The sequence below is a fragment of the Hyaena hyaena genome, unplaced genomic scaffold, assembly GCF_003009895.1.
Source record: "Hyaena hyaena isolate Hyena2069 unplaced genomic scaffold, ASM300989v1 scaffold_157, whole genome shotgun sequence".
Taxonomy (NCBI): domain Eukaryota; kingdom Metazoa; phylum Chordata; class Mammalia; order Carnivora; family Hyaenidae; genus Hyaena; species Hyaena hyaena.
In genome coordinates, this window is record NW_024080789.1 from 2,400,108 (window position 1) to 2,418,117 (window position 18,010).

General features: G+C 47.1%; 2 pseudogenes; one reads left to right on the forward strand and one right to left on the reverse strand.

Annotated features, from left to right (window-relative positions):
- The first annotated feature begins 1,771 nt into the window (after positions 1 to 1,771).
- Positions 1,772 to 2,706, forward strand: LOC120236619 (annotated as a pseudogene).
- Positions 2,707 to 14,985: 12,279 nt separating this feature from the next.
- LOC120236622 lies at positions 14,986 to 15,085 on the reverse strand (annotated as a pseudogene).
- Positions 15,086 to 18,010: the final 2,925 nt, after the last annotated feature.

Consider the following 18,010-nt stretch of genomic DNA (forward strand, 5'->3'; position numbering starts at 1 on the left):
AGCGGCAGCCAGGGTGTGGAGGTCCCAGGAATCGTCCTATGTGGTCTGGCCACTGGGTGTCACTCTTAGTCTGTGTTTGTTCGTGTCAAGTTTCTGGTGGTTGGTGATCTCCCTCCTCTTCCCATAGGCTCCCTCCTGGTCTGCCTCTCCTGAAAGGCTTTACTGACTGCATAGACAGTCTCCTGAGAGTGAAGTCACCCCAGAAGCGGATTTCTGATCTGCATGTGGAGAAATAACCCGTTTGTCACAGAAGCAAGCAGTAACCAATTCTGTAACAATAGTCCCCAGAAAATGAGCTCTTAAAACAGAAATATTTCATTAATTTTATCATTTATTACTGTCATTTTCTTCTATATATATTTTTATTTTTATTTTATTAATCTGTATTTTCGGGGCGCCTGGGTGGCTTAGTCAGTTAAGCGTCCGACTTTCGCTTAGGTCATGATCTCGCGGTTTGTGGGTTCGAGCCCCGCGTCGGGCTCTGTGCTGACTGCCAGCTCAGAGCCTGGAGCCTGTTTCAGAGTCTGTATCTCCCTCTCTCTCTGACCCTCCCCTGCTCACGCCGTTTCTCTCTCCTAGAAATAAACAAAACAAAACAAAACAAAAATTTAAAAAAATCTGTATTCTTATATTTTTATTTAATTCTTTTATCCTATCAAAATGAACATTTATATGAAATGGAAATTAAATCCAAGCAGAGGATTGGGAGGCAAGGTCTGAACACACAAAACCTTGAAGAAACAGAAATCACATTTTAAAAAACTATTATTTTTATTTACCTTCTTTAGAACTTGGTGTGTGCCTTCAATCTGAAGATTCATGTCTTCCATTTGGGAATATTCTTTTTTTTTTTTTTTAAATTTTTTATTTATTTCTAGGAGAGAGAGGGAGAGAGACAACGTGAGCAAGGGAGGGTCAGAGAGAGAGGGAGACACAGACTATGAAACAGGCTCCAGGCTCTGAGCTGGCAGTCAGCACAGAGCCCGACGCGGGGCTCGAACCCACGAACCGTGAGATCATGACCTAAGCGAAAGTCGGACGCTCAACCGACTAAGCCACCCAGGCGCCCCCCATTTGGGAATATTCTTCATCACTGTCTCCATGAATACCATCTGTTTGAGCCTCTCCTGTGGAAGTTTTATTAGGTTACATCAGGCATCTCCTTCTGTCTTCCATCTTGCTTGGTTAATTCTTTTATTCTCTTGTTGCTCATGTCAGATTCTGAGTGATTTCTGCAGATCTGTGTTTGGGCTCACCAATTTTTTCCTCTGCTGTGCAGAATCTTTTATTTAACTTATCCAGTGCGTCCTTATTTGCAGTGCCTTTGCTCTTTGTTTCTAAGGCTTCAAGTTTGTTATTTATCAAATCTGTACCTTTTCCCATAAGACTCTATTGCTTCATTATGGTTCCTGATTTTAAAAATCTTTTAAATTACTTTGACTTGCTTATTTCATCTCTAGCTCTATTATTTCCCATTCTTATAACGCTCAATTTCCTGCTGTTTGCCTCTGTCAGCTTTCTCTCTCATTAGTTAATTTCCTGGTGTGATGTGTATCTCTTTAGGATCTAAGGTTGAGCCTTGAACAATGCAGGGGTTAGGAATGCTGACCCCCTGCACAGGTGAAAATTCTGTGTGTAACTTTTGACTTCCCCCAAAAGTAACTACTAACGCCAACTGTTGATCAGAACCAATGATAACATAAACAAGTCCATTAATGCCTATTTTCTAGGTTATATGTATTATATACTGTATTCTTCCAATAAAGTAAGCTGGAGAAAAGAAAATGTAATTAAGACAGTCATCAAGAAGGAGAAATGGTGGCTCCAGGAAAGAGGAGAACTTCAGCAGGTAGAGCGAGCATTGAGGAAGTATTTATGACCTTCTATGATGAGGTGAGACAAATAGAGAAGAGGGATTCAGTTCCAACATCCAAAAATCAGATTGAAAGACTGACCTGTCCTGGCTCTTCCTACTTCAGTTTGAACCCATTTGAGGTTCTTCAGATCGATCCTGAAGTGACAGATGAGGGAATAAAAAAAAAAAAAAGACGTTTGACAGTTATCCATATTGGTGCATCCTGACAAAATTAAGATGATGCTGATAGCACAAAAGGCTTTTGAAGCTGTGGACAAAGTTTACAAATTGCTCCTGGATCAGGAACAAAGGAAGAGGACCCTGGATATAATTCAAGCAGGATAAGAATACATAGAACACACTGTGAGAGAGTGAAACTAACAAAGGAGGAAGGAAACCTACAAACGTGGAGGAGGAAGACCCCTGGCTGTTAGAAGCAGCAGCATATGAAGAGACTGTGAAATGCTTTGCTGAGCTGGAGATTGAAAGGGAAGAGAGAGAAGCCAGAGAGGTGCATGAAGGGAAGTGACACAGGGAAGAAGAGACAGAAGCTGGAGAAAAAGCCAAGTGAGAGGGGGAGTGGCAGAAACACTTTGAGGAAAGTGAAGATGGTCGTGTGGACAGCTGGCGAACCTTCTAGGCATATGCAAAGGGGAATGAAGAGAAGAAAAATTGGACCACCTTGAGGCCACCCAAGGTAAAAAAGGAACATCGTGAACCACAGAACCCTTCCCCAACTGTTTCCCCTCCTACTACAGAAGACTCATTCTTCCCTCCCATTTCCATACCAACATAGAGTAGCATTTGTTTTTTGGTCCACTTAGTTTTCAATACAATTTAATATCAGAGTAATTCCTTTGTACATTGAAATGAGGGGCTCTGTTTAAAAAGAAACCTGCCGCCCCCTCCCCCACCCCTAAACCAACCAGGCCTGGAAGGCGAACCCAGTGGTGTTGCCTTCTCTTCCCATAATCTGTAAGGTCGTTTTGTATTTCACCGAATTGTGACAGTTAGAAATTGTGACTGGTTAGTTTGTGGAAATCCTCCAATTAAACGTAGTGAGTAAAAAAAAAAAAAAAAAAAATCATAAGGAAGAGAAAATACATTTACGGTGCTGTACTGTATTTATCAAAAAATATCTGAATGAAAGTGGACCTGCACAGTCCAAACCCATGTTGTTCAAGGGCAATATACTCTGAGCTATTCTTTAACATTTGAAAAAAAAGTTTCTCATTAACCCTACGCTGTGAAGGAGCAGTTTTGTGATTGTTTCAGTTAGAGAAACAGAGAATTAACATGCGGGAGGCTAGTTTTTGTCACCAGCAACCCTGACTGGGATTCCTACAGATTTCAGGGTAAATTCAGATCCTATATCTTCCTACAGAGCAGGCCTGGGTATTTGATGTTTCCACACAAGTCCTCAGCTAGACACACAGCTTCTTTAGGGGCTCCTTGGAAGGCGGAAGAAGTTTTCTAATTCCTTTTTGATGAAACAGCAACACTTTCAGACTTCAAGCTTTATGCACGGGGCAACTTTCCACTCCCCTGCTTGACCCTAGGCCCAAAGTCACCTTTAGTGAGGAGGAAGGGGGTTTAGAAGGCCAGCCCTAGCTCCAAGGACTCATGTTCTCGCTGACTCCCCCCCCCCGCCCCGAGTCCCCGTAGCATCTGCTTTCATTTATTCATAGGGCTTTAATTTCTGTGCTTGTCTCTGGATCCTAGGGATTTCCCTTTCTTTCCTTAAAAGTAAATAAGTATTAAAATATTTATATTTGTCATATTTGTATCCTACATTAACCTTTAGTGATTCAGTTTATCTTATTCTGGTTTTCTTTCTTTCTTTTATCCCCATGGACCAATCTGGGTTCTTTATTTAAGCCATCTCTTGCCATAAGCGAAGGGATGGAGGAAGATCAGACTACTGGTCACCATTTGATACAAGTAAGGATGGTGAGCTTACAGCCTCAAATATTTTTCTGGTCCCTGTGCAGAGTCATGGTCCAACCAGGGCCGCAGCCTCCACTGGGTAGTGGCCTGGGTTCTCTTTGTTCATCTTCGCAGCTGCTGAGAGGTGAATCCACCTCAGAGTTACGGAATAGAATATGATTGCCATCTCCCCAGGGGAAGGGCTTGGACCTGATGTGGAGATGGGTTAGGTGACACACTTGGGTCATGCTGTCCGTGACATGGCTTCAGGGGGACGTTCAGCATCCTTGCTCCCTGGTGCAGGAGCCCCACGAAGTAGGTGAAGGCTTTCCACATGGGAGCTGAGCCCACTGCGTTGTGGGCGCCACTCAACGTGGATTTCCTCTGCTGTGCCCCGGACTGACCTAGCAGCCCAGAAACCCAGGACCCAGCCACCACCATTTTTTACCTCTACTTCCTGATTTTCTTATCAGAGGTTTTCAAACAGGGTCATGTGCGCCGTGGGGAAGGGTAATTTGCGGGAATACTGACACCTTCCTCACTCAGAGCCCTGCCCTCTACCCTGCTTTAAATAGGGAAGCTTTCCTTGGGTCCTGCTCTATCTACAACAGCCCCACTGTGTGACCCTGTACTTCAGCCAGGTGCACCTCGGTTTCTTCATCTGTAAAAAGGTAACGACAACATCTGTAAAAAGTGCCGCCTCACCGGATTATTGTGAGGATATGTGAGATTCATAAAGATTTTCTTTGTTGTTCATTATGGAGCTCCAAGTTCCATTTCTTTTTAAACCAATGATTCTGAACTAAAAACAAAAAAAGTCCTTTTAAAATCTAGAGGAGGCTCTAAAAACTATAGAGATAAACTCTAGACTGTGTATTTGCTAAAAGAACTTCTAGTTTGAAAATTCTTTACTTGTATGTGAATCCTACCAGCAGGAAAACTCCCCTGAGCCCAAGTTTGGCTAGCAGAGTTAGTTTTAGCCAAGCTTGGCTTATGCCTGGCGGGGTGGGCATAAAGGTCTCTATTGTTTATGATTATTTTCCTCCAGCCCCCTGACATTCCTCCAGCCCCACTTCCCATCCCATAGCAATTCTTAGCTTTTCTTAATGATTCACAATGAGCTTGTTGTAACAGTTGTACAAGCTTCCTTCAGACCAGAGTCGGGCTTGCTTCATGATTTGTCAATGTTGTGTCGCCTGCCCCAAGATTTTTTGCTGAAATTGCCTAACTATAAAGAAATTGTATCTAATGAATCCCCCTTCACCTTTACATGTACGGTAACGCCTTCTACATTTCCTATGAAAGTGAGGACCCTGTAGTCTCGAAAAGGATAGGGTTAAGGAAAGGGCTTTGCTTCATCTCCTAAGGGAAAGAGCTATTGGGAAGGGCGTTTTTATTCTCCACTCAACCTACTCATCTGTTGTTCAGCCCAGTTCTGCCCTGATGAGCTTCCAGCTGCCGACAGCTCTACTCACTTGGGAGCGTGATTGGATTATGAATCAATGAGATTACGAGCCAGGGTTCAGCCTTGAAGAATGAGGGTTGATGGCCTCCTACAATGTCCTAGTGGGAAGTGCCAAAGTGGCAGGTCTGAGGCCTTGCGCTGACTTCTCTCTCCTCCCCACCCTCCTTGGGCCTTAAGGCAGATGCAGAAACTCAACCACGTTCAGTGTCAGGGTGAGATGTTCTCTAGTTTTAGGGAAGTGACAGAAAATTGGAGTGGGTTCTTTTCTATGTAGGTTACTCATACTGCTATAGCATCTGCCTACCAGCTGATTGGATGGTCCTAGTATCTTCTGAAGGCCCCAGCTCCTCAAGATCCAGAGGGTCGTTTTAGCTGTGAATAGTGTTGTGCTAGTCCTGTTCGTGGATTCGGAGCAATGGTTGTAATTGAGTTGATGGCCTAGGAAATAGTTGATTGGGACAGTCGGTATAAAAAAATCCAGGGCTATGTAGAGCACATCATCTTATATTTATTGGAAGAAGGGAGGATAATAAGCCAGCCTCCACCCAGCCTCTTCATTCTACTGAGGCTTGAGGATATAATGTGGCTGAGGGGTCGCTCAGTAAAAGAAGGCTGTGAGGACTTTTGCTCAGTCGTTAAGGTTGGTGACCCTGGTTCTTTTACCTTAACTTCACCTGGAGCTCAGCAGGATCTTTGGCGTTCTACTACATGAGAGAGGATGGCCAGAGCCAGTTGAGGGAGATTATATACATTATGCCCAAGACAGGGCGGCGGGGAAAGCGTGGGCTCTTTCTCCCCGTCGCTTCGAGGGCCAAAATCGGACACTTTCTTCAGAAGGTCTATAACTCCCTCATCATCAAAATGAATCAGAGCCTCATTAGTTAAAGGCAATACCATGTTCCCATTACTGTGAGTTGATTGATGGAATAGTGTGAGGTAGGGATCCAACTTCATTCTTTTGCTGGTGGCCATGAAGTTCTCCTAGCACCATTTGTTGAAAGAGTATTTTTTTCCTCCATTGATTTGGTACCCTTGTGGAAGATCAACCGACATGGATTTCTTTCTGGACTCTCAACTCTGTTACAATGATCTGTCCTTATATCAGTACTGCACTGTCTTGATCACCATTCTTTTACAGTAAGTTTTGAAATTGTGAAGTGTAAAGTTGACAACTTTTCCCTTTGTTTTCGGGACTGACTATGCTGGGTTCCACGCTTCCAGAGGAATGTTAATGTCAGCTTGTCAGTGTGTAGGAAAGAAGTTGCTGGGATTTTGATGGAGATTACATGGAATCTCTAGATTAATTTGGGGGGGTCTTGCCATCTTAATGATAATAAGTCTTCCAAATCCATGAACATGAGATGTTTTCCTTGACGGAGATCTCTAATTCATTTCAAGGGTGTTTTGCAGTTCTCAGAGTACAAGTCTTGCATTTCTTTTGTAAAACATAGTTCTAAGCATTTTATGACTTTTGATGCTATTGTAAATTGAATTGCTTTCTTAATTTCATTTTTGGATTGTTCATTGCTAATGCAGAGGAAAAAAGGATTTTCGTATATCATTCTTATATCCTGCAACATTGCTACTCCTCTATTCTAATGGTTTTTAAAAATTGGATTCCGGGGCGCCTGGGTGGCTCAGTCGGCTAAGTGGCCAACTTTGGCTCAGGTCACGATCTCGTGGTTCATGAGTTTAAGCCTCACGTATGGCTCTGTGCTGCCTGCTGAGAGCCTGGGGCCTGCTTCAGATTCTGTGTCTCTCCCTCTCTCTGACCCTCCTCTGCTCATGCTCTGTTTCTCTCTGTCGCCGTAATAAATAAAACATTAAAAAATTGGATTCCTTATGATTTTCTACATATAAGATCATATCACCTTAGAGTAGGGGTAGTATTAATTCTTCCTTTCTAACTTAAACACTTTTCATTTCTTTCCCCCCCATTTGCTTTTATTTATTTTTTTATTAAAAAAAAATTTTTTTTTCCCCGAGAGAGAGAGAGAGACAGCGTGAGCAGGGGAGGGTCAGAAAGAGAGAGGCACTGAATCAGAAGCAGGCTCCAGGCTCCGAGCTGTCAGCACAGAGCCTGACGTGGGGCTGAACCCATGAGCTGTGAGATCATGACCTGAGCCGAAGAAGTCTGATGCCCAACCGACTGAGCCACACAGGCGCCCTCCTCCCCCATTTGCTTTTAAATATTCCAACCTCACTTATCGCCCGGTGGGTGAAAAGGCACTCCAGTTCTGTATCCTCTGGTGCTCTCTCTCCCTCTGCCAGTCTCCTCTCAGTCTGGGCTGTAGACTCTGGGTTTGAAAGCAAGTGGACTAGCAGGTGCCAATGAGAGCAGGAAGGAGCAGAGAGTAGTAGGGAGGCCGGGGGGACACGGGTACCCCGTCCTGCAGCTGCCTCGGACCCAAATGCCTGGTAGAAGCAGGGCTGGTGGCCCCAGCTCTAGTACAGCCCCATCTACACCCAAGGCTGGAGAGCCCAACAGGGGGTGGAGCACAAAGAGGCAGGGCAGGGCAGCACCCAGGGCCCTGGGCTCTGCAGGGCACTGTGCCCTGCCCGGGCTCAGGGAGCAGCGGCAGTCCTCAGGATCCATCTTTTGGTCAGGATAAGGAGCCAAAGGCCCCTGCCTGAGCCCCGGCCCTGGTCCATGAATCTGGGTCCTCTTCTACAGTCTTGAATTTCAAGAGGAACAAAATGAAATAGGGGACTTTGACCTCCACGGTGCAGGCTCATGGGGGGAGGGCAGATCTGGGGACATGGCTGCTTGCTGCCCGTGTATGTCCAGGCTGAGCCGTGCCTGGGTTTCTTCCTAGGTCTTGGGGTGTGATGCATGGATGGAAGGGTCCTTTGTGTCCCCGGACCAACAAGGGGGTGCTTGAACACTTGTTTTCATGTCCTCTGTGCTGAGGTCTATGGGCTACACAACGGTAGGAAAATAAACCCATCAGTGGCAGGGGGGTTTGGTATGATAGAGTGTTGAGCAATGTCTGTCTTCTTCAAGTGTGGAAGGTGGCGGCTGCACAAGTTGGAGAAATTAGGGGTTTCTCAAGCCTATTATCTTTTTTTTTTTTTTTTACAAATAGTTTATTGTCAAATTGGTTTCCATATAACACCCAGAGCTCATCCCCACAAGTGCAAACCTATTATCTTATGCGCCTGCATTTTCCGTCGCTTCACCAATCCCTCCCTGCTTCTATTTCCATTGCTAGTTAATCTGTTGCTTGTTATCTCTCTCCTCTGAAGGAAGTTAGCTCAGTGTAAGAATATCCCGTCAGTTGACTTGACCACTGTGCTACTCTTCCCATCCCAGCCTCCATGAGAGCCTGCTCATAGCGTGTGCTTAATCAGTAAACTTTGGAATAAAATCCTCAACTTATGTTCAGGATTTCTTCCACTCTGGGGCTCTGTAAATGTAGACTGCATTATTCTTTGCCAAATGCAAGAATCAGGCAAACTCAGTGGTGCCTCAGTCAGCAGCCTGGCTCTGGGCTCAGCCTGCTGGGATCTGAGTCCCAACGCGACCACTAGCCAGCACTGTGACCTTTGGAAATTTACTCAGCCTCCCAGCCCTTCAAATTCTTCATCTTTAGATGGAGATAAAGACGGTACCTACCCCTCTGGGTGGTTGTGTGTATCAGATGAGTAAATCCATTAAAATACTGGCGTGGTGCATCCATAGGAAGCTGTCCACCTATGTTAACTACCATTCTCATCACTCACCTGAATCCACCCATACGGCAAGCCCGACATCTTTCTCCTCATGCAGGCCTGCCAGACCTTCCCACAGTTTGTTCCTGTCAGCATTTACCCCGCCTGGGAATGTGGGGTGAGCTCTGTTGCCATGGGGATTTCAGGGTGGGGTCCTTCCTCTGGGCCAATTACAATGATGCTAAATGAGGCCGGCCCATGTCCCTGTTTCCATCTCCCTGCGGAGAAATACGTACAGACCATAAAGACCGTAAAGACCGGGCGAAGGTGGGCAGGTTTCAGGCTCCCCTTCTCAATCTCCCCCCCCCTTCTCTTGCAAATGCAGTAAGAACTTAACCCTGCCTCTTCATTTCACAGTCTTGTGAGGATCTGAACCAAAGAGCTTTCAAAGCAGCGTGATTTCATACTTGAAGGCTGCATGGTTCTGAATTCTTTCCCTTTATTCCAGGCTGAGATCAATTCCCTCCCCAGTTGTGTGGACTCTGTTTAAGTGCTTCCCAGCACTTCACAATTAACAAAGTACTTTCAAGGATCTTTCTAATTTTCTCTTCACAACCACTTTGTGAAGCCTTAAGGCAGGAGTTACATTCCCACTTGATAGCTGATGAGCCCCGCCCTTGAACCATCCCCTGTGAGGCTGAGCAGAGGCAGCATCAGGCTTGAATGTGTCTGGAATCCTTTTCACCTTGCCCAGCTGGGTGCCAATGGCCTTGGCTTTTAGGAGAGACCATCGAACCCTAGACCACCTGAAACTCTCAAATAAATTCCATTGGGAAAAGTCTTCTCCCTGCACAATTATGAAGACACAAAGGAAGGGGTTAATAGAACTAAAAATCTACACCCATGGGGATGTTCACAACAATTGGTAGCCACCAGAAAGGTGCAGGAGGAAGCCAGGGGGCTCTGCTGGGAAAGTCGTCAAAGAAGTATCTTGGCTCATTCCTCTCAGGGAATGGAATCGAGATCTGGGGAAGCAGACGATCGCTTTGTTTAGAGGTTTGTTTTGAACTTTGTTTCGATTCCAGGAAGTGAGACTAACAGCTCTCACCTAGAGACCGGAAAATGTTAGAAATCCACGTGGCCACTGGGACTCACTTGTGCTGCCTTTAGCAAGGGGAAAGGAACCCTTTCAGAGCCTGCTTTACCTACCGCTGTTGCTGCACTTTCATAGGCTGCTGCCAGGGCTGTCCTCACCAAGTCTCATTTCCATGCGTTACATTTTTTAAATTTGTTTATTTGTTTTTGAAAGAGAGAGACGCACAGAGACTGAACATGAGCAGGGGAGGATCAGAGAGAGAGGGAGACACAGAATCTGACGCAGGCTCCAGGCTCTGAGCTGTCAGCACAGAGCCCGATGCGAGACTCAAATCCGTGAACCGTGAGATCATGACCTGAGCCAAAGTCGGTTGCTTAACTAAGAGAGCCCCCCAGGCACCCCCTCTTCGGGGCTCTTCTACATCAGCCAATTCTTCTTCCTTCTGCATCTTTAGTCTTTTCCTCTCTAGTCCTATTGGTGTGACACAGAGCTCTATTCTAGGCTTAGCTTGATTTAATAGCTTCTTTCCTCCCAGTGCCTGAGGAAACAGAAGGCATGCGTGGTGAACATGTGGAGTCCGCCTGGACGCCCACCTATCATGACTAGCCCACTGCTTCCCCTGGTGGCTGGAAGCTTTCGTGGTGGTTGACAGCTTTCAGCGGAGTCCCTCTCTGGGGCTTGCCTAGAATGGAAGAGCGCCATCTCCAGTGCCTACTTCCCCCTGTGCCCAACCCCGGGGCAGCCCGCCCTCCATGACTGGCCATTACGAGGACATAGCCGGTCCAGTGACTGGTCATTATCAGGCGCCCTTGTCCCAGGAAGACTCTGGAAGGCCTGCCTATGCCTCAGCTCCCTCCAGGAACCAGCCAGGACCCTGTTGAGTGTGCACTGCAGGCCACTCCGACCTCTGGCCAGTTCTGTTTGCTACACCCCCACCCACGTGGATCCTGCGAGCACGTCATATGCTTCCCGCCTGCACATCTTCTCAGAGTCCGCCTCGTGGGAACTGACCTGCTGCAGCAGGCTTCCCAAATTCGGGGAGGAAAAAAAAAAAATCAATATCCAGATCTGCTTGGACCATAGAGCCCAGTCCGAGAAAATCAAGCTCCCGGGTTCAATGTAAACGTTTGGATTATGCAGCTTAAGACAAATTCAGTTGTACAAATGCAAGTTGTGAGAGAGTTGGTCAGGCAGCGCTTTGAAAAGCAGCTAAGAGCCTCCCTGGTTTGGTAGTTCATTGATTCATTCACTCCTCCCCTTAAGAGTGCTTAGTCCATGCCAGGCACTATGCGGCAACGTGGGAAGGGGGCAGCAGAAACACAAGTGGGGAGATGATTAATAAACACTCCGATTTCGGACTGTAATCCCGGAAGTAAATAAACAGGGGGCAGAAATAGGAGTAAAAGGAAGAGGTGGGCAGACACGTGGGCGGTCAGAGGTGAGGGGCGCAGGGGTCCGCGGGTCGTGCTCCCATCCTGTGCTAACTGAAGCCTCCAGACACGGAAGGGACAGCTGCAGGGGAGCGTCGACGGCCTCGATTCTCCAAGCGTGGTCCAAGGAGCAGCACGCAGGCACCACCCTCAGGCTTCTCACCCCTTCGTAGACCTAGGGTTAGGACCCGCATCTTACCCATTCCCAGGTGTTTTCATTTCCTCCGGCTGCTGAAACAAATGATGGACTTAGTGGCTTCAAATGACACAGCTTTCTCGTCTCGTCGTTCTGGGGGTCTGAAGTCCGAAGTGGGTCTCACCGTGCTAAAATCAGGGCTGTGTTCCTCTTGGAAGTTCTAGGGGAGAATCCATTCCTTGCCTTTTCGAGCTTTAGGCGGCTTCCCACATGCCTCGTCTCATGGCCCCATCTTCCATCTGAAACCAGCAAGCCAGCAGGGTCTTTAAATTGCTTTCTCTGATTCTGACTTCTGGCTTCTGATTTTCTTGTCACATCTTCTTCTGACTCTGACCTTCCTATTTCCCTTGTGATTCCATCTGGACAATCCAAACAGTGTCGCTTTCTCAAATTCCTTAACTTAAGCCTATCAACCAAGTCTCTCTAGCCATCGAAGGTCACATATTCACAGGGTCTGGGGATTAGGACATCATGGGGGGGGGTGTTATTCTGCCTAGATGCCAGATAATTAATATCCACATTACAGTTTGAGAAGCACTCGCCCATTGTATGTAAATGGGTTTTCTTTCCGGCTTTCCTCGGATGTTCACGTATTGTTGGAAGCTTTTAAGTGAAGTGCATGTATGATACATTTGTTTTGTTTGTTTGCTTAACCGCTATACATATGTGGTTCTGTGGAGGTTGTGAGATTTCTGATCATTATTACTTAGAAGAATGTTGCTTGAGGGGGAGGGTGGGGGTTGGGATGCTGTGTACATGTGTCTGGTTTATATCCTCCTGGCTGTCTTAAGTGGTGAGGCCTCCAGTATGTGCTACTGCTGGAAAGTTTGAGAAAAGCCATCTCTATCAGTTACTAGCCGCAGACCTTGGAGAAGCCACCTGACTTTGCTCATAAAACCCTTTCATTGCATATAAAATGGTGCGTCCAACTCCTATGTTGTGGATATAAGTGTGAGGATATAGTGAGATGGACTTAATCAATAGGGAACCCTTGAACAACTGTAAGTCATTTTTTTTGTTGTTATTTAGGGGTGCTGAAGTTTGCCTACAAAAGGGACCCTCTCACAGTCTTTTCATCGAAAGAGCTAGACTTCCTGCATGTGCTGCCCCCTTGTGGTTAAGGCTTTTAATTAATTTTCGCTTATATCAGAGATGAAGAGGAGACCTGAGTGGACATTTAGATTCCTGAAGTCTACACCTGGGCCTGTCCCTCATCCTTGAAAAGAAACCCCTTAAGGATTATTTGCTGAAATCCGAAGGGACATCAGAATCACCTGGAATGGGTTGAACCAGAGATTCTGATTCACTGGGGCTGAGTAAGATCGAGGCATCTGAATTGTGATAAATCTTTTCAAGTGGATGGAATGTGAGCTACCTTATGACTCCTTTTGGCTGATGTAAGCTTGGCATCCATTAACAGAAGTACAATTCATGAAACAAAGGAGGGGGCAGTGCCTCAGAGCTGTGTACAGTATATGCAGCTATCCTGGACAGCTGGATGGAGATCCGGGGATGCCACTTCCAGAGGAACTTGAACAAAGTCATCACCGGAACAAGACCCAAATTGGTGGGGACGCCAAGCAACATTATATAAGGAATGCAAGGAAAGCACCGAAGGGAGAATGGCTGACTTTTCCAAGGTTGCCCAGTGAAATTTATCAATGAAAACACCTAGATGGGGCACCTGGGTGGCTCAGTCCGTTAAGAGTCTGGCTCTTGATTTCAGCTCAGGTCATGATCTCACCATTTGTGGGATCAAGCCCTGCATTGGGCTCTACGCTGACAGCATGGAGCCTGCCTGGGATTCTCTCTCTCTCTCTGCCTCTCCTCTGCTCATGCATGCACGCTCTCTCTGTAAAACAAAAATAAAAAAAACCCAAAATAAAACACCTAGAAAAGAGAGACGCATTTTTTTTAATTTAAATTTTTTTCTTGAGAGAGAGCGCGCGCATGTATACATGTGCCTGTGCTCAAGCACAAGCAGGGGAGGGGCAGAGAGAGAAGGAGAGAGAATCTCAGGCAAGCTCCATGCTCAGCTTGGAGCCTGACTCGGGGCTTGATCTCACGACTGTGAAATCATGCCCTAAGTCAAAATCAAGAGTTGGATGCTTAACCAGCTGAGTCGCCCAGGCACCCCTCCTTTCACTTGCAACAGATTCCCTAGATCACAAAAGCTAAATATACTAATGATGAAAGTGGTTAACCATGGGATTTCATTTTTCTTTCTTAAGTAAACCGCTTGCAAAATTCGTCTCTATCAAAAATGTCGGTGAGTCGAGGAGTAAGGAGAGAAATACAGCTAGGGTCACTGAGCTAGGTGCCTTTGTCTGAGGCAATGAAAGGAATCTTCCTGATGATCTGAAGACAGCAAGAGCTGGTTTTACTTGGATGCATGTCCTTGTAGACTTTTAAAAAAAATTTTTTATGTTTATTTATTATTGAGATAGAGAGAAACAGAGCGTGAATGGGGGAGGGGCAGAGAGAGAGGGAGACACAGAATCTGAAACAGGCTCCAGGCTCGGAGCTGTCAGCACAGAGCCCGATGTGAGGCTTGAACCCACGGACCGTGAGATCATGACCTGAACCAAAGTCGGACGCTTCACCGACAGCCACCCAGGAGCCCCTCCTTGTGGACTTTCTGACTGAAACTGAGATTTTGTCTCTATCCTGGCTGATAGACACACTCTACTCACCAGCAATGCCCCTTCTTCCTCAGAGTCTGGATACGTGGAAAACATGCTGAACACTAGTGTAACAGTTATCACACGCACACACACATGCACGTGCAACATTTGCACAAGTAAACAACCAACACCTATAAACACCTTTTAAAGCCCTCACAACCGTTCTGTGAGAGAACTTTCTGGTGATCTCTATGTAACTATGACTATCACTGTTACTTACAAAGGAGGGACTATGCCAAACAATATATGACTTGAACGTGGCAGAGCCAGGATTTGAACGCCGGTCTTCTGACCACAAATCTAATGCCCAAACTGACCTCTAAGAGGCACAGCACATCGGAGTGGAGCCTGTCCTAACAAACTGCCCAAACTGGTGGCTGAAAGCTACATAAATATATTCTCTCACCGTTCACGGGGCTGGAAGTCTCAAATCGAGGGGCCTGCATGCCTCTGCCCCTCTGAAACCTGCAGAAAGAATTGCTCCTTGCTTCCAGAGGTTTGCTGGCAAATCCCAGCATTTCTGGATGCACTTGGCTTGTGGCCATGTTCGTCTGCTCTGAAGTACCGGCCTATACAGTGCTTTGGAAGATTTTCTGACTTGGGCTGTGAACATTAATTTTTAAATACTTCCAGCATTTTGTTTGTTTCCAGTGAACAACGTAATGATTCACCCATCCCGTGCAAGACTCAAAACACACAATTTGGCGTGTCATCCTTGCACAAGGGCCATGCTGATGTCTGTAGCCTTCCAATTTTAGTATATGGGCTGCTGCAGCGAGCCTAGTTTGTGACCATTAAAAAGTTTGGGAACTTCACATGAACATCTTGATGTCCGGTTTCCATGACAAATCAGAACATCTGGCCCCACACTAGAAGAACATGGCACCCTATCCCTCATTGCCTAGAGCCTCACAGGGGCCTCTTCAATGGGCAGTGCCCTTTCTTGCACCACAGATATATTTATACCTTATTGATTCTGCTTCTCTGGGGACCCTCGGTGAATATACTCATCATTCAGAAATACGTGTCTAATACCTAAGCTCCTCTTACCATCTCCACTGCTGTCACTCTGGCTCAAGCCATTGTTTTCTCTATCTTGGATGTTACAATTGCTGTGTACCTGGAATCCCAGCTCTAGCCTGTTTCTCAAGGAGCAGCCAGGGTGAGCCTTTAAAAGCATAAGTCCATCATGAGACTCCTTGACTTAGTATCCTCTATTGTCTCCCACCTCCCTCACAGGAGAAGCTTAAGTCTTTCCATGGCCTTCAAGGTCCTATGCGGTTTGGCCTCCGGCTGTTTTCTCTAACCTCATCCCTATGCCCTGCCTCATGGACTCCAAGCACACCTACTTTTCCTTTCACTTGCCACCCATGCCCCAGCCTCAGGGCCTTTGCACATGCTGCTTTCTCTGTCCGGAAAGCCCTTCGTTCAGGTTAATTCATTGGAGTTACCAATATGCAGAATAGCACTAGTGTCTTGCATCTCAAAAGAAGTGATGACTTTTTCCAGAATGGATGTGCCAAAATTTGCATCTCTGCTAACAGCCACAGGGTGTCATCTGGGACAGACGGGCTTCCTTTGGTTGGTCTTGGTCGTTTATAATTTTCAATCACTGTTGCTGCACCTGTGTAAGAATGGCATGTAGGCGAGTCAAGGAGAAATGGCAAGTCTGGGGGCGCCTGGGTGGCTCAGTCGGTTAAGCGTCCGACTTCAGCTCAGGTCATGATCTCATGGCTCATGAGTTCGAGGCCTGCATCGGGCCCTGTGCAGACAGCTCAGAGCCTGGAGCTTGCTTCGGATTCTGTGTCTCCTTCTCTCTCTGCCCCTCCCTCACTCATGCTCTGTCTCTCAAAAATGAATAAAGGTTAAAACAATTAGAAAAATAAATGATAAGTCAGAGCGTTTGTCTTCATGTTCAAGTTCAACCATGGTTTCCCTTCACTGTCTGATTCTCATGTACCTCCCAAAGTTTAAGTGACAACTTTCTAAAGAAACTCTTGCTCTTTTCTATTAGGCCCAAGAAAATGCTGCTAAACAGTAAAACACTGCTGAATCCCCAAAACTCTGCTTTGATGAAGGCAAAGGCATGGGACATTATGGGAAATGCACACTTTACACAGATGGCACAGAGAGGCTGTACCCTATGGTAGCACTGTGATCAGAGAGACCCTGTCCCTCTGACCTCCCTGACCCCACGCTAGCCCTCTTCTCTTGCCCTTTTATAGTAGTCAGCGAGCTCTGAGGGTTCACTATCAGATCATCTAATTATTTTTTCACTCTAGTCGTGGAAGGAGCTCGTATACTGGAAAAACGAAGCTCTTTAGCTGTGGAATCAATTCGATCTGGCTCTGGTCCTGAACTTGACATTCATAGATGGTGAGGCTGTGGGCAAGTTACCCACTCCTTTTTATGAGTTTCTGAAGGTACAGAATAGAGCTGTAGGGCTTACATTGCGGGCTGTTACGGGATTTAAATGAAGTAATGTATGGTGAGTGGCTGGCCCGCGGCAAACAGCCACTGACTGTGAGTCAGGGTGAGTCAGCATTGAAACCGAAGCCCGACCCTGCCACCTGGATCTCAGCTGTTGTGTGTGGTAGAGACCCGTGACCACACCGGTGAGGCTGACCCCTGGGCTAGCCTGCTCACTGTCACTGCAGTGCCCCTCCCAGAATATAAACAGGGCCAGGCCACATCCCTCCTTGACATGCTTGTGGGACTGACATCCGGTTCAGCCTGCCCGTAGCCTGCGTGCCAGAGGCTAGGACTCTGCCTCCTCTCGGCCGCACCTCCTCCCTCTTATGCTCACTCCCCACTGAACTTTGTTCGAGGCATTAAGAAAATAATAAGTAATCAGTGATCCTTGGGCTTGGTTGTTAGGTCAGTCGTGCCTCTGTCCGATCTTGTTGACATTCAACCATATCTTTTTCTGCCTCCTTGGGAAGATGTCATGGAAAATTTTCTGTATTGTATCAACTGCAAAGCTCTGCTTTCCGAAGTAGAAAGGAGGCTGGTCTGGTGTGACCAGGTTTGTGTGCATCCCTGAAACCTTGCCGTACCTGGTCCTCTGGCCTCTCCTGTGTAAGATGCTGGGCTCTGTTGGGTGGATTTCCCAGATTCCTCCTGACCCAAACTTCAGGAGCAGGGGCTGGGGCTCTGCACACGAGCCCGTGCCGGGGTTGGCTCACTGATGCCACCCAGGGCTGGGGTGAGATGCTGTGCCCACAGCTCCCGTGTCACCCAGATAGCTCAGGGAGGTGTTTGCAGGGAGAGGCAGGCAGGGGCTCACTTTCTCATTGGCAGGCAAGTCAGGGAGGGCCGAGTCAGTCAGGGGGCAAACCAGAACTTGGTTCCTTGATTCCTGGGATGCTCTCTGCCCTCCTCCCCCGCCCCGGCCACCCCCGCGGGAACCGAGCTGTATATCTCAATCCTAGAATGTGAGGAATGTGCCACAGCCTGCTAGGCACGGAGCAGTCTGCGGAGCGGCAGGGAGGAGCTCTGCTCCCCAGCTGAAGGCCTGACAGAGAGAGGACTATGGGTGCTGAGGGCTGGGCTGCCCCTCCCAGCCTCCCTGGGCCTCCCCCTGCAGCTGGATATCAAAGGGTGCATTGTGCATTGAGGCTGGGTTTGGTCCTTCGTGTGCCAGGGAGGAGGCGGGAGGAGGGACACCATTGGGAGGCCGTCCCCTCCCAGCTCCTCTGCCTGGTGTT